Raw genomic sequence first — 12,346 nt, forward strand, 5'->3', positions numbered from 1 at the left:
TTCCCACACGCAGAGCCACGGGGGTCTAAGAAGTGAAACAAACTGTGTACTTTTAACCCCCGGTACTCCACTTCTACATGGGTCTGCTCTGATTCTTTAAAACTTGTCTTTTTTGCGAAGTGCAAACCTCAAATGAATCTGCTAATTAATACAACCTTGCTTTGTATCCAATAAGCTGTCAATCGCTGCACTGATATGTAATTAAATATGCAATTCTAAGTAAAAATTTATTTGAAGAGCGGGCGCATAGGGCCTCGCATGATAACAAGGAAATGTAAACAAAAACTAAAAGCCAAAAACACAACAACATACAAGCAAACTCAAGAGAAAACCACAAACAAATGCTTATTTTTATAATGCCTACAATAAAAAATAGTGAAGCGACAAATGATAACACAAATTTAGAGCAAAATAAAATAAAAAATAACTAATCTGCTTATTCCCACGGACCAGCGCGCCACACGCCGCGGTCTCAAGAACCGCTGAGCTGGATATAGATAGCGCTGAGCGTTTAGCCGTCAAGTCGTCGTTTCAATTCCAAAGCAAGGCTGATCACTTAAGCGATGGCCACAACGTCTAGCAACGCGATCACCGCATGCAGATCGACTTAAAGGGGTGCACTCGCATGTGAAACGCTGGCTGCTAAACTGTACATGCGCACACTTACGTGGGGTTGGTACTGGTGGGCTAGAGGGCAGGTTGGTCGGCGCGTCACGATACCGCGACGACATAGTGACAAAGTGTCACGTTACCCGTGCGCTCGTTCGTGTTGTCGCATTTCATACACGCCGCTGTTGCTGCCGCTGCTGCTTACGGCTTCAAGTGCCTGAATGTATGATACGTACCTATGTACTTCGGTGGATTGGTGGTGGAGTGTTACAATTTGTTAATTTATGCAAATTAAGTGATTGCTGCACTTTATTTACGATGACTTTTAGCTACTCCACTTCAATTCAAAGCTCAGACGTAAGCCCTTTACGGCGTCGCTGTTGGAACTCCCCCAAAACTACTATCATTAACGGAATTACCGCCAATGCAACTGTTTGTATGTATATACACACCTACATATGCAAGTATGTAGACTGATAGTAATGGACTCCTCCGAGGTCATTTAGTATTCATAGGCAATCAGTGAATTTTGCTCTCAATACATTTTTTATAAATTTTTATTGCATTGAATGCAGCTGTTTGATTGGCAAGAGAAACACTTGAAGAAAGTGTTCTCGATACATAAAATTAGTAATGAATCTGCATATGCGTATTAATGTGTGAATGTTTGGGATATAGTATATATGTACATTAGGGTGGTCAAAAAAAAAATTTTTTTTTTCATGATGTCACCCCCTAAAATGGTTCTTTGGGCCAAAAAATTAGACACCTATTTTCTAGTTTTTTATTTAATATTACAAAAAACAGTTAGACTTCATTTTCTCATTTTTCCTTTAATATTATCAAAAAAATTGGACTACATTTTTTTTTATTTTTTGCTTAATATAACCAAAAAAATTGGACACCTAATTTTCATTTTATTATTTAATATTTACCTGCACCTTCTTTTATGTTTTATTTAAATTTGCCCCCACCTATTTTCTATTTTTTTTATTTAATAATTTAATTTTTATTCCAGAATCCCCATAGGCAAAATGTACTTTTTCGCCATTTAAAAAATTATACCAAAACTAAAATAAAACAAATTAAATATTTTTTTTATTTTACCTTTTAAAAGTTTATTATAACTTGTTGGGTTTTCAAGACTGCAATAAAAAAAGTTGAATCATTAAAGATATTTTTTAAGAATTGTTTTTTAAGAAAATAAAATGCGATCATTTTGGTTTTATAGTATGTTATTATTGACATGAAATATTATACAAAAACATTTTTTTGTTTACATTTTTTTTGTAGTAGTGTGGCACCAAAGTAAGCGTCTTAAAAAAAAGATAGGTGGCTTGTCAACAGGATTTTGTCTCTTCGGGACATCTGATACGAAAAAGTTAAACTGATTATTATCCTGTAGACTTGTCATTCTGGCAGGTGCTACAATGGGAATTTTTTTTTTTACTTTTGAAAAACGGTATGTTTTTCGGGTGGAAATCAGACTGTAGTATGGAGAGTTAGGGCTGAAAAGAAACGAAAGTGAGGATCTTTTCCATGGCAGAAATACACTCGTAGGTTTGCCATTGCCTGCTGAGGGGCGACTGCTATTAGAAAAAAAGTTATTTTTCTATTATTTGATGTTCATGCACGGGGACTCGATTCTACGCACCCCCGAATGGTAGTTACGCACCTACACTTTCGGCTATGACGGCCGTTAAAGGGTTAGTGAAATTTTAATGAAAATTAAAAAATCGCTTTTTAAAAATTTCATGGAGATTCAATGGCAACTTTGGATGCGTCAAAAAAGATTGGTGTCTAATTTTATTTTTAAATAAAACACATTTGGGGAATGTCAAGAAAAAATATATTTTTTTTTTTGACCACCCTAACGTACATAAGCATTTGCCATACTATCAACTAATTAAAATGAATTTATAAAAATAAACAACTTAATTTATACAATCACCTCATTAATCCAGATAAAGAAGTGACCGCGCCGAGGGTTAGCCGATCTGGGATTGATTAAGGAGTCGCCTTTGTAAATATTTGCCGACTATAGGGATGAATGGATAAGCCTTTCATTGCGCACACGTGGTACTAAGATGTGAACAAAAAATAAAAAATTAAATTCAGCAAACTACGCAGTGATATTCCCACAGGGCACAATGGGCAGGCTGGCGAAATTTTTAGCATAAATTCGAAAAATGAAGTTAGGTATTTGGAATTTGGTACAGTTGACTGTAATGACATATGGCATATAAGAACTGAGATGAATTCCATGCTAATCCGACCACGCCCGTATATGGTGCAGCTAGTTTTTAAAGTAATGCGCTATTAATGACGTCAATGTATTATGTGAACTCTCACAATTTGTACTCTAACATTAGATAGAGAAGTTCATTAATTTATTTTTCACAAAAATCTTTCCACTATTTACAAAATTTTTTACTCCATTTAAATGAACATAAGGCAATGACTTTAAAAGTCATCTGCCGGAAAAATTAGGTAGACATTTGTTTACAAAACTATTCATCTATAATGAATTGTCCGTACTTTAAATCACCATTCATAAAATTTATTAATTTTTTCCATTGGAAATCATTTACACCCTTATAATTCGAACTATTTCGGTATTGCTAAGGACGGTCTTTCCAAAGAAAGTACAGCGGTATTGTTTTAATATTGGGTATCGTCCAATTCAACATTGTTTCCTTCTCATTTAAGTTACATAAAGAGCAGTCTTTATAGTAAAGGCCATTACTTCTGCCCTTAAAAATCCATGAAATTTAAAATTTGTTTATCGCATCCTTAAAATAACTTTGACCTATACTATGGTCCAGGTCTTTATGCATTATCCGTACTGTTTAGTGCTCTCTCCCATATTCTTTGCCTGTTAGTAATGTTAATAAAATTTAGAAATAAAGGGTTTTCCCATAAGGGGTGTTATTTTGATATTCAAAGAAAAATGCTATTTTTTTAATATAAATGATCGGATGTTTTTTTCATCATAAAGAGGAAGGTATGCCGTTAATAGTGGACAATAACATCAGGCAAATGATCATCACGACCACGCTTACAGGACAATATCCTTTTCAAGAAATTTTCCATAACCGAATTACAAAGTGGCTGCCCTATGTCCTCGATAGCCTCACGAATTCCATTTTTGAGGTCTTGAATCGACCCTGGGCTGTTGGCGTAGACCTTCTCTTTCACGTGGTCCCAAAGAAAAAAGTCACAAGGTGTTAAATCACAAGATCTCGGTGGCCAATTGTGATCACCTCTTCGAGAGAGAATGCGGTCCGGAAACTTTTCCCGTAAAATACCAATGGTTTCGTTGCTTGTGTGGCACTTGGCGTCGTGTTGTTGAAAATAAACGTTGTCCAGATCAATACCATCCAATTTCTGCTATAAAAAATTGTTAATCATCTCTCAAAATAGCACCTGTTATTGGAAAACCCTTTATTTCGCTTTTCTCTGCCCACTTGCTTTTTTCTAACACCGTTTCGTTCCATTTCAAATTGTTAGCTAATCCTATTTGATTTAAAAACTTAGCACAGAAAACATTTCTTTTAAAACTATTTTTGTTGGGAGGAGTGGAAGCCTCAAGGCATCATTTGCAAATATTGTTTTTTGGATATAATTAAAGTATAATACAAGCGTGCAAATGTGACCACACTCGTTACCTATTTCTAAATATATAGCATAAATGTGTCCCAGCTTGGGAGCTTAACAATTTTCTTTCTCCCAAACCTGCGCCGCATAACTTTGGACAGCTCGACAGACTTATTGAAACATTTTCCATTTCACACTTAATTTTATTTCTCTCTTTTCAAAAAAGTTATTCCATGTGAAGAAACCTGAAGAAACCGTAAACCTGCTTAAAAATCTGTTAGCAAGTTATTTTATTCAATGATAATATTTCGCATTTACCTTGGCGCCAGGCTCGATGAAAATGATTGGGTTCCAGCGGCCCAAATCATTTCCTGGGGCGGATAGGCAGCACCCGGTGGCCAATCGATGACTCAAATTCTCATATGAACGGTCGGTCAAATAAGCCCTATCCTTTTTGGAGTTTACGAATTGCTCAATTTGAAAAATTTTCTCGTCAGAAAGTACAATGTTCGGAAATTGACCGCTTTCGGTTAAGCAAAGCAACTCCTTCGCTCTCTCAAGTCCGACTTGTTGCTGCTCTGCATCTTGTAAGGCTTGACTTTGAGATCAATTTTCAGTATGCGGCGGATGCTATGGTCAGATATTTTCACTTATTTCGCCATTTGATTGGCATTTCGTCGGGGATCTCGCTCAAGTCGCTTCTTCACTCTTTGAGCCATTTCACGAGACGCTGTAGTCTTTTGATGACCACCTCCATGACATTTCGCGATGCTACCAGTATCATCGTAATGAGTAATGGTGCGATAAACAAAAACTTTATTTACTTTTAGGTGCTCGAGCTCACGAGCAATCGCTGGTTGTGATTTGTCAGTCAAATATAATGCAATCACACTTTTACGTTTGAAATCCATTACTGATTTTCTTTTTTCGCGTTTACTCTCGGTTTTGCCGCGTCTGTAAACAATACTCTGGGCTGTCATTTAGCCAACTAACAGACAGCTGATGCCCGTGCATTGACTAATTAAGTAAAGCGGCGTACTTTAGCACCGCCAAAAAACATTCGGGCACTCGGCAGACTTCTTAGGTTTATTAAGGAGTCCGGCAAGTTTGTATACTTGTAGAAATAAAAAGGCTAGTTACCTTCTTTTCACACTTATGAAGCTAATCTTTTCTCTGAGCCTCAAGTACAATGAATACTCCAAATACAATCCAATCAAACAATCAGCCGCATCCCTCAAGGATGCACCAACATTGGCATGCTTCAGACAGAAAATAATTGCAGTGCCCATGAGAGTCCTTAGAAGAATACTGCGGCTTTTTTAACGGAATATGTAAATACTATTCGGCCGCCGTAGCCGAATGGGTTAGTGCGTGACTACCATTCGGAATTCACAGAGAGAACGTAGGTTCGAATCTCAGTGAAACACAAAAAAATAATAAACACATTTTTCTAATAGCGGTCGCCCCTCGGCAGGCAATGGCAATCCTCCGAGTGTATTTCTGCTATGAAATAGCTCCTCATAAAAATATCTGCTGTTCGGAGTCGGCTTGAAACTGTAGGTCCCTCCATTTGTGGAACAACATCAAGACGCACACCACAAATAGGAGGAGGAGCTCGGCCAAACACTAAAAAGGGTGTACGTGTCAATTATATATATATAAATACTATTCAATTTCATGTACAAAGTAGTGATCTCACAAGTTTTTATTAATGAATTTGCCGTTGAAATATGCATCAGTAATTTATTAACGCCCGTATGAGACCTCACTTTAATCAACTTATCTATAATTAAGTATCCAAATTTCGCCCATTTGGGTTAAAAGAGAAATTTTCAAATAAACCATAAACGCAGTCGACCTGGTTGGAAGTTCGATGACACGCCCATATATGACAGCAAAGCTTAGTTTCACTAAATAGTCGCGACGACGAGCAAACCAAAAAACTTTGACGAGTTCATGAATGTGACATCTTGTGCTCTCTCTAAAAAAACAAAAACAAAAAAAATGCTATTTAATGCACTATCAAACGTATAAAAATAAAAAATCCAAGCCGTAACCAAAAATCAAATAAGACTGAAGACGACTGCTGACAGCCGACAGACGCTTAGCCAAATAAGTGAATTGAACAAATCACTTCAATCATATTAATTTTTAATAACGCATAGCGCGATAATAAATTTCTTTTTCTCAATAGTTTCAACACGATTTCCAAATAAATATTAGCATAACTGTGAGTAGTTAGCTATGCGTGCACGACTATCGGACGCTTGTCGGACGCGTCGAACCCGGTTGGCTAACTGGTTGGTGGTCATTTAGCGGTGGCCTCATCAGACGCAGACATTCCAATGCAGCTTTCAGACAAGTAAACAGCCGCCAAACTGCCAGTCAACCGCACCAATAGCCCCAATACTTTAGGTAAAGCTGACTAGGCATGCGTGTATCTGCGTACAGTAAAGTATCCAGCAGAAGCTGACGGCAAACGGGTGGAGCTACAGCAGTTCAAAGAAAAAACAAAAACGACAAAGTGAAAGAAAAACGTGCACGATTGCGTCTTGAAAGACACACAACCAGTTATTCATCCATACAACCATCCATCCATCCATCCGCACAATCATCGAATCTCCAAATCGATACATTGGAATGGCTGACGCGGCATATACGGATTTCTTCTAGTCACCAAACTAAGTTAGTTCGCCTTCATTAGAGATTCATCAGGTGTCCACACGAAAATGTGAACACGCAGCCGCGCGACTACGCTACCGCAGCCACAGTTAAGCGGTAGCGGGGCAATCGTAATCATCCGATCACGACACCATCGCCACTACAACAGCAGCAATAACAACAATAGCAATTGCCGTCAATGGTGGTTCAATGCAGACACACTACAAACTTACAAACTTCTGTACTCTTAAGCAGCCCCAAAGGCAAAACACTGTAGGCGGAGGTGCATGCAGAGGCAAAGCCAATAAGAGCCAACAAGTGGCCCGACAGCACAACAACAGCGCCATCGCGCATCGCCATGGCCTCCGAGTGCGTACATGGCTGGCTGCTGTTGCTGCTGGATGCCGTATGCCGTTTCACCTACGTTGCAGGCCCTGCGCATGCGTACACATGCACTCACGCATCGCAGCGTTGACTTTCTTTTTGGTGCGTTTGTTTGTTTGTTCCCGAAAATATTCCATGAGCTTGCTGCGCTTTGCGTCTCGCAAAGGGGGGCGGGGGTAGCTGCGTGCCGCCAACAAACTGAACTAAGTTGAGATTCGAACAGTGATTGGTGGCCGAACGGCACGCCAACGGATGGATGGATGTGCTGATGGTGGCCAGTGATGGCCTCAACCCTTTTATGGCTAATGGCCATTCCGTTGCGTTGACGTTTGCCACTATTTGGTCGTTGTGGTTTCGATTATGAAGTCTGTGGCCCGTTTTGATATCGGTTTGTTGTTCGATTTTTTTTTTTTTTTTGGTTTTTGTTTTTTCTTCTCTTCGACTGTATGACTACTTGAGGCGAAAGAAAGAAAACCTTATGAATATTAAAATAAAAGCTGTGCCATCACCGAGAAGTAGGTAACCAATGAGCAAACGTGTTATACACATACACACATATGTATGTGTATATGTGTGTGCGCATTTGGAAAACATTTAAGCCAAATCTACTATCATAGGCATGGACATAATTTGAATCACAAAAAAGTCAAAAAGATATTCAATACCAAAATAGTTGAAAATGTGAGGAAATCATACATCCGTTTGGAGATAGCCGTAAAATGTTTAGGAGACCATGTGACCTGAAAAGTACCAGAATTTTATTAAGACCGTGATTGAACTGTTAAAAAGAGTATCACATAAATAGTATGCTAGGGATTTGCATATGCTGGAAAGGGACGCAAAATCACTTACAATCCCATCGCCATTAAATTCGGAAGACGATATTCGTCAGCATTATTGGGGAGATGAGATGAAGGATCAGATTTCTTCTAGGGAAGTTTTCTGAGCATCTTATTTTCAGCAAAAGGTGTCAGCTCTTATTTGTATATATTCATAAGTACTTGAAAAGGGCAATCAATTTAGTGATGTCGGATTTTAAATTGAAAAAAAAAAACAACGAAAATTCAAATTGATTGGACAAACTTTGTTATTTTGTGTATAGAATCACTCATGACTTTTATTTTTCAAATGTTGACCGCAACCGCGTCGTAATTCGGTCATCCGTAAACACCAATTTTGAATGAATCGCTGGAGGACTTCGGTCGGTTTCTTGTAAATATCTTTAGTAATGTAGATTCCAACGACTCCATCGAAGCTGGTTTATCCACAAAGCATTTGGACTTTATATATATATGTTGACGCTGTTCCACAAATGGAGAAATCTACAGTTTCATGCCAATTTCGAGCAGCAGATATTTTTTATGAAGCCCCTTTTCACGACAGAAATAAACTCGGAGGTTTGCCATTGTCTGTCGAGGGGCGACCGCTATTAGAAAACACCTTTTCTTCATTTTGGTGTTTCACCGAGATTCGAACCTAGGTTCTCTCTAAATTCCGAATGGTAGTCACGCGCCAACCTATTCGGCTACGATTGCCGCCTTACATACCCGTCTTACATACTTCTACAATAAAATGCCGAAGGTGTGATATCACACGATCTTCGTGGCCAATCTGGTCCGAGACGTGCGAGAGATAAATTGCTCACCCAAACGACGACGGAGTAAATCGATTGTTTCACAGGCTGTAGTGCTGTATGGCAAGTAGCGTCGTCTTATTGAAACCAAATGTTGTGGGTATCAGGGGCTTCAGTTTCCGGCATAAATAAGTGGTTTATTATCGCCATTCACCGATACATTGGGGCCAGCCTTGTCTGTAAAGAAATGTGGGTCGATGATTCTTCCAGCCCTTAGACCGCATCAAACGGTTGTTTTTAATGGATGTAACGACTGTTCTTGAATGGCTTCGGGTTGCTCTTCAGCCCAAATATGGCAATTTTGCTTATTGACATAGTCATTAAGCCGAAAATGGGTCTCATCTCTGAACAAAATTGTAAACTTTGTTGAGGCGTAAGTTTTTCCATGGGGAAATGTCAATAAATTCTGAAAAAAGTTATGTATTTAGTTTGACTCGACTGGGGGCGCCAAGCACCACTCCACGATATTTAAATTTTTCTACAGCTAATGTGCATTGCCAAATTGTAGCACAACGAACAGATTTTCTCTACTTGTCTATAAGTGTGTCCTATTGGGTCGAAACAAACCTCGTCAGATGCCTAAGTAAGAAAGTACTCACCGACCAACTCAAGAAAAACTTTACATTTAATATAATGAAACTATTAAGGATGAGGTTTCCTAGTACAAAGACTAAAAATAAAACAAACAAAAAATATAATAAAAAAAAAATTAAATGAAAATAATCTGAATGAGCGAAGAACAAACAAAAACAAAATTCGAATTTGGGCTTCGTTCAACCTAAATTTAATATTTTTTTCTGAAGTATTTTATAGAAGACATATTTTAATTAATGTTGCTTTGCATTGACATACACACATACAAGGTATGGACACTTACTTACCTATTTACAGTTAACCCATTCTCGCTGTCCCGTCCACCAGTGGCTCTGCTTGCGGGCTTTTCTGCCTATGATCAGCCCGCTTTTACAGGAAGTGAACATTTGTCCGATTATTTTCCATAATTGTGCGTGAGCAGCCATTAAATGGGTAAGCAAAAGATATTATTGTCGCTGCGTCTGCGCAGTGGGCACGTGTGACGAACAGAGTCGCATGCATGTGCCAAATGGCTGGTTGGCTATGCATTACATACTTCCACATACATAAAGACATACATATCTATGTGTTATTGTTGCTGTTTTGTTGTGATTGTTGTTTTTTGTAAAATTCTATGCAGAGAATCACGACGATAATAGGTTAACCGCGTTTATTGGCCCCAACGCCGATCTCTCGGAGGTGACTTGGTGGACTTTTTCTTACTCGAAGTGTTTTCCGTTGCATGCAGGTTGAATATTTATTACTCAGTTTCATATATCAATATTTTTTATTTGATTTAAAAAAATAATTTTTTGTGTATTTTGCCACTACTCTTCATTATTTTTTTATAATTTTTTCTTTTTTTATGATTTTAGCACACTTCTTATTTTTTTACTTTGATTATTGTATTTTTTTTATTTTTTGTTTTATTTTTTTTTGTTTTTGTTTTTTTATTGTGCATAATAAAATGCATCTGGTAATGCGTGATGGCTCGCTACCGTTAATGCTAATCAATGTCGATTGACGCCATTTAACAATGACTTTAATTATTTTTGAATTGGCAATTAACCGGACAGCCGCTGCGCAAAACAACATCTTGGGGGTACCTAATACGTAATAACGGTACGCGGTCTGATAATTTTAACATTGACGCTCTTAGTTGTGGCTAATTTAATTATGAGTTGTAATTAAAAATAAAAAAAACATCTCTATAAAAATTTACAATAAGTTAGTATTTTTGATGCTTGATTGACTTCTGTCGGATCGGCCATCGTCTGTCTATACAGTGTGCGTACACATATCCATGTGCATATATTTGCTTAATTATTGACATATGTAAGTATAACTCGATTGTGCAAATTAAACAATTCAATTAATCCTATTTACCTATGTAGATATGTATTTATGTTTGTAAGTGGGTAAGTATACAGAAGTGGTCAAAATAATGGCACAGCGGCCAAGTTTTGACTATTTATAATTTTTTTTTTTATAATAAATTTTCAAAAAAAAACTGTATATGCAGTTTTATAACCAAATCGATTTTAGTATAATTTTGTGCAAGTATGAGGCAGCTCAAAACTCGCATTGATCTTTCATAATTTTTTGCTGGCGGTCTTGTGCATTTTCTACATACTCGTATAAAATTTCTAACATTCGTTGTATGGAAAAAATGCATGACGTCGACACCGAAAAAGAAATTATCAAAAATCAACGAAAATTTGGGGCTGCTTTAAATCTGCACTTTGTTATACTATTATTGAATAGACCATAAAACTGTATACCCAGAATTTATCTAGGTTAAGTTATGTTGGGGCGGTTATCCTATAGGACACACTCAGGCTCATAGCCCATTGTGATGGCGCGTGGTGAGCTTTTCTTATTTCTCCTAAAACCAGTGTGTATTTTTCAAAACTTTTAGAACATATCCTATTTCTGCTGAGCTAAGATCTTCTAGTTCCTTAAAAAATTTATCAAATTGTCAATCATTGTGGTAAATCTCCGTCTGAATAGAGTAGGTCAATGGCACAGGAGGTGCAAGATTGTCTCTTCCTCTTCCTCATCATCAAGAATTTTCCTAACCTTTTTTTAAGTTTGTACACTCTATTTTATATCGTTTTTTCCTTGTAGATTAACTATTGGGTAGTCGAAAAAGTCTTTTCGTATTTCTAATCAAACTTCAACTCATTTTTTTATATTTATAATGAGCTTTATTAGGGGTTACTTGGGTTTCGTCGGGTAAAAAAGGCCTATTTTCAATATTTTTTTTCTATTAAAAAATTATTTATTTAACTCAAACTTTTTCTGTCTTATAGATACATATTTAAATAATAATTTCTGAAATTAAAAAAAAAAAAAATTAAAACTCCTCCATTGTGACGTCATTTCCTGAGATCCTTCGAAAAAAAGGTGCGTCCACGTTGTCAGCGTAACTCCTGACAGGCTCATCAAAAATGAAAAAATAAAAATTAGTGTTTTAGTTAAGACCATAAACTCGTGCTTGAACGAAGGAAAGAATAAAAAAGTAAAAATTGGAATTTTGGCACAAATGTTTGCAAAAAAATGAAAATTTCTGTTAAATTTGCTTGACATTTTGTTTTTTTTAAATAGTTGTAATAAAAAAAAAAAAACAAAATCCTTCGTTGAAGCACGAGTAAATTGTATTTCGAACACCTGTGTAAAATTTCATCAATATCGGTTGAGTAGTTTTCGAGAACATTTGAGAAAAACGCGCTTAAAGTTTGAGTAACAATAAAAGTGGCTTGGAGCGCACACATTCCAAAGGCTGTATCTCCGAATTTATTATTCGGATCGACTTGAAAATTTGGGATAATATTCCTGAGATGTTGTAGAAATTAATAAAAAAAAAAAAAAATAATTGGCGCGTACACT

The sequence above is a fragment of the Anastrepha ludens genome, chromosome 3 (assembly GCF_028408465.1).
Source record: "Anastrepha ludens isolate Willacy chromosome 3, idAnaLude1.1, whole genome shotgun sequence".
NCBI classification, from domain to species: domain Eukaryota; kingdom Metazoa; phylum Arthropoda; class Insecta; order Diptera; family Tephritidae; genus Anastrepha; species Anastrepha ludens.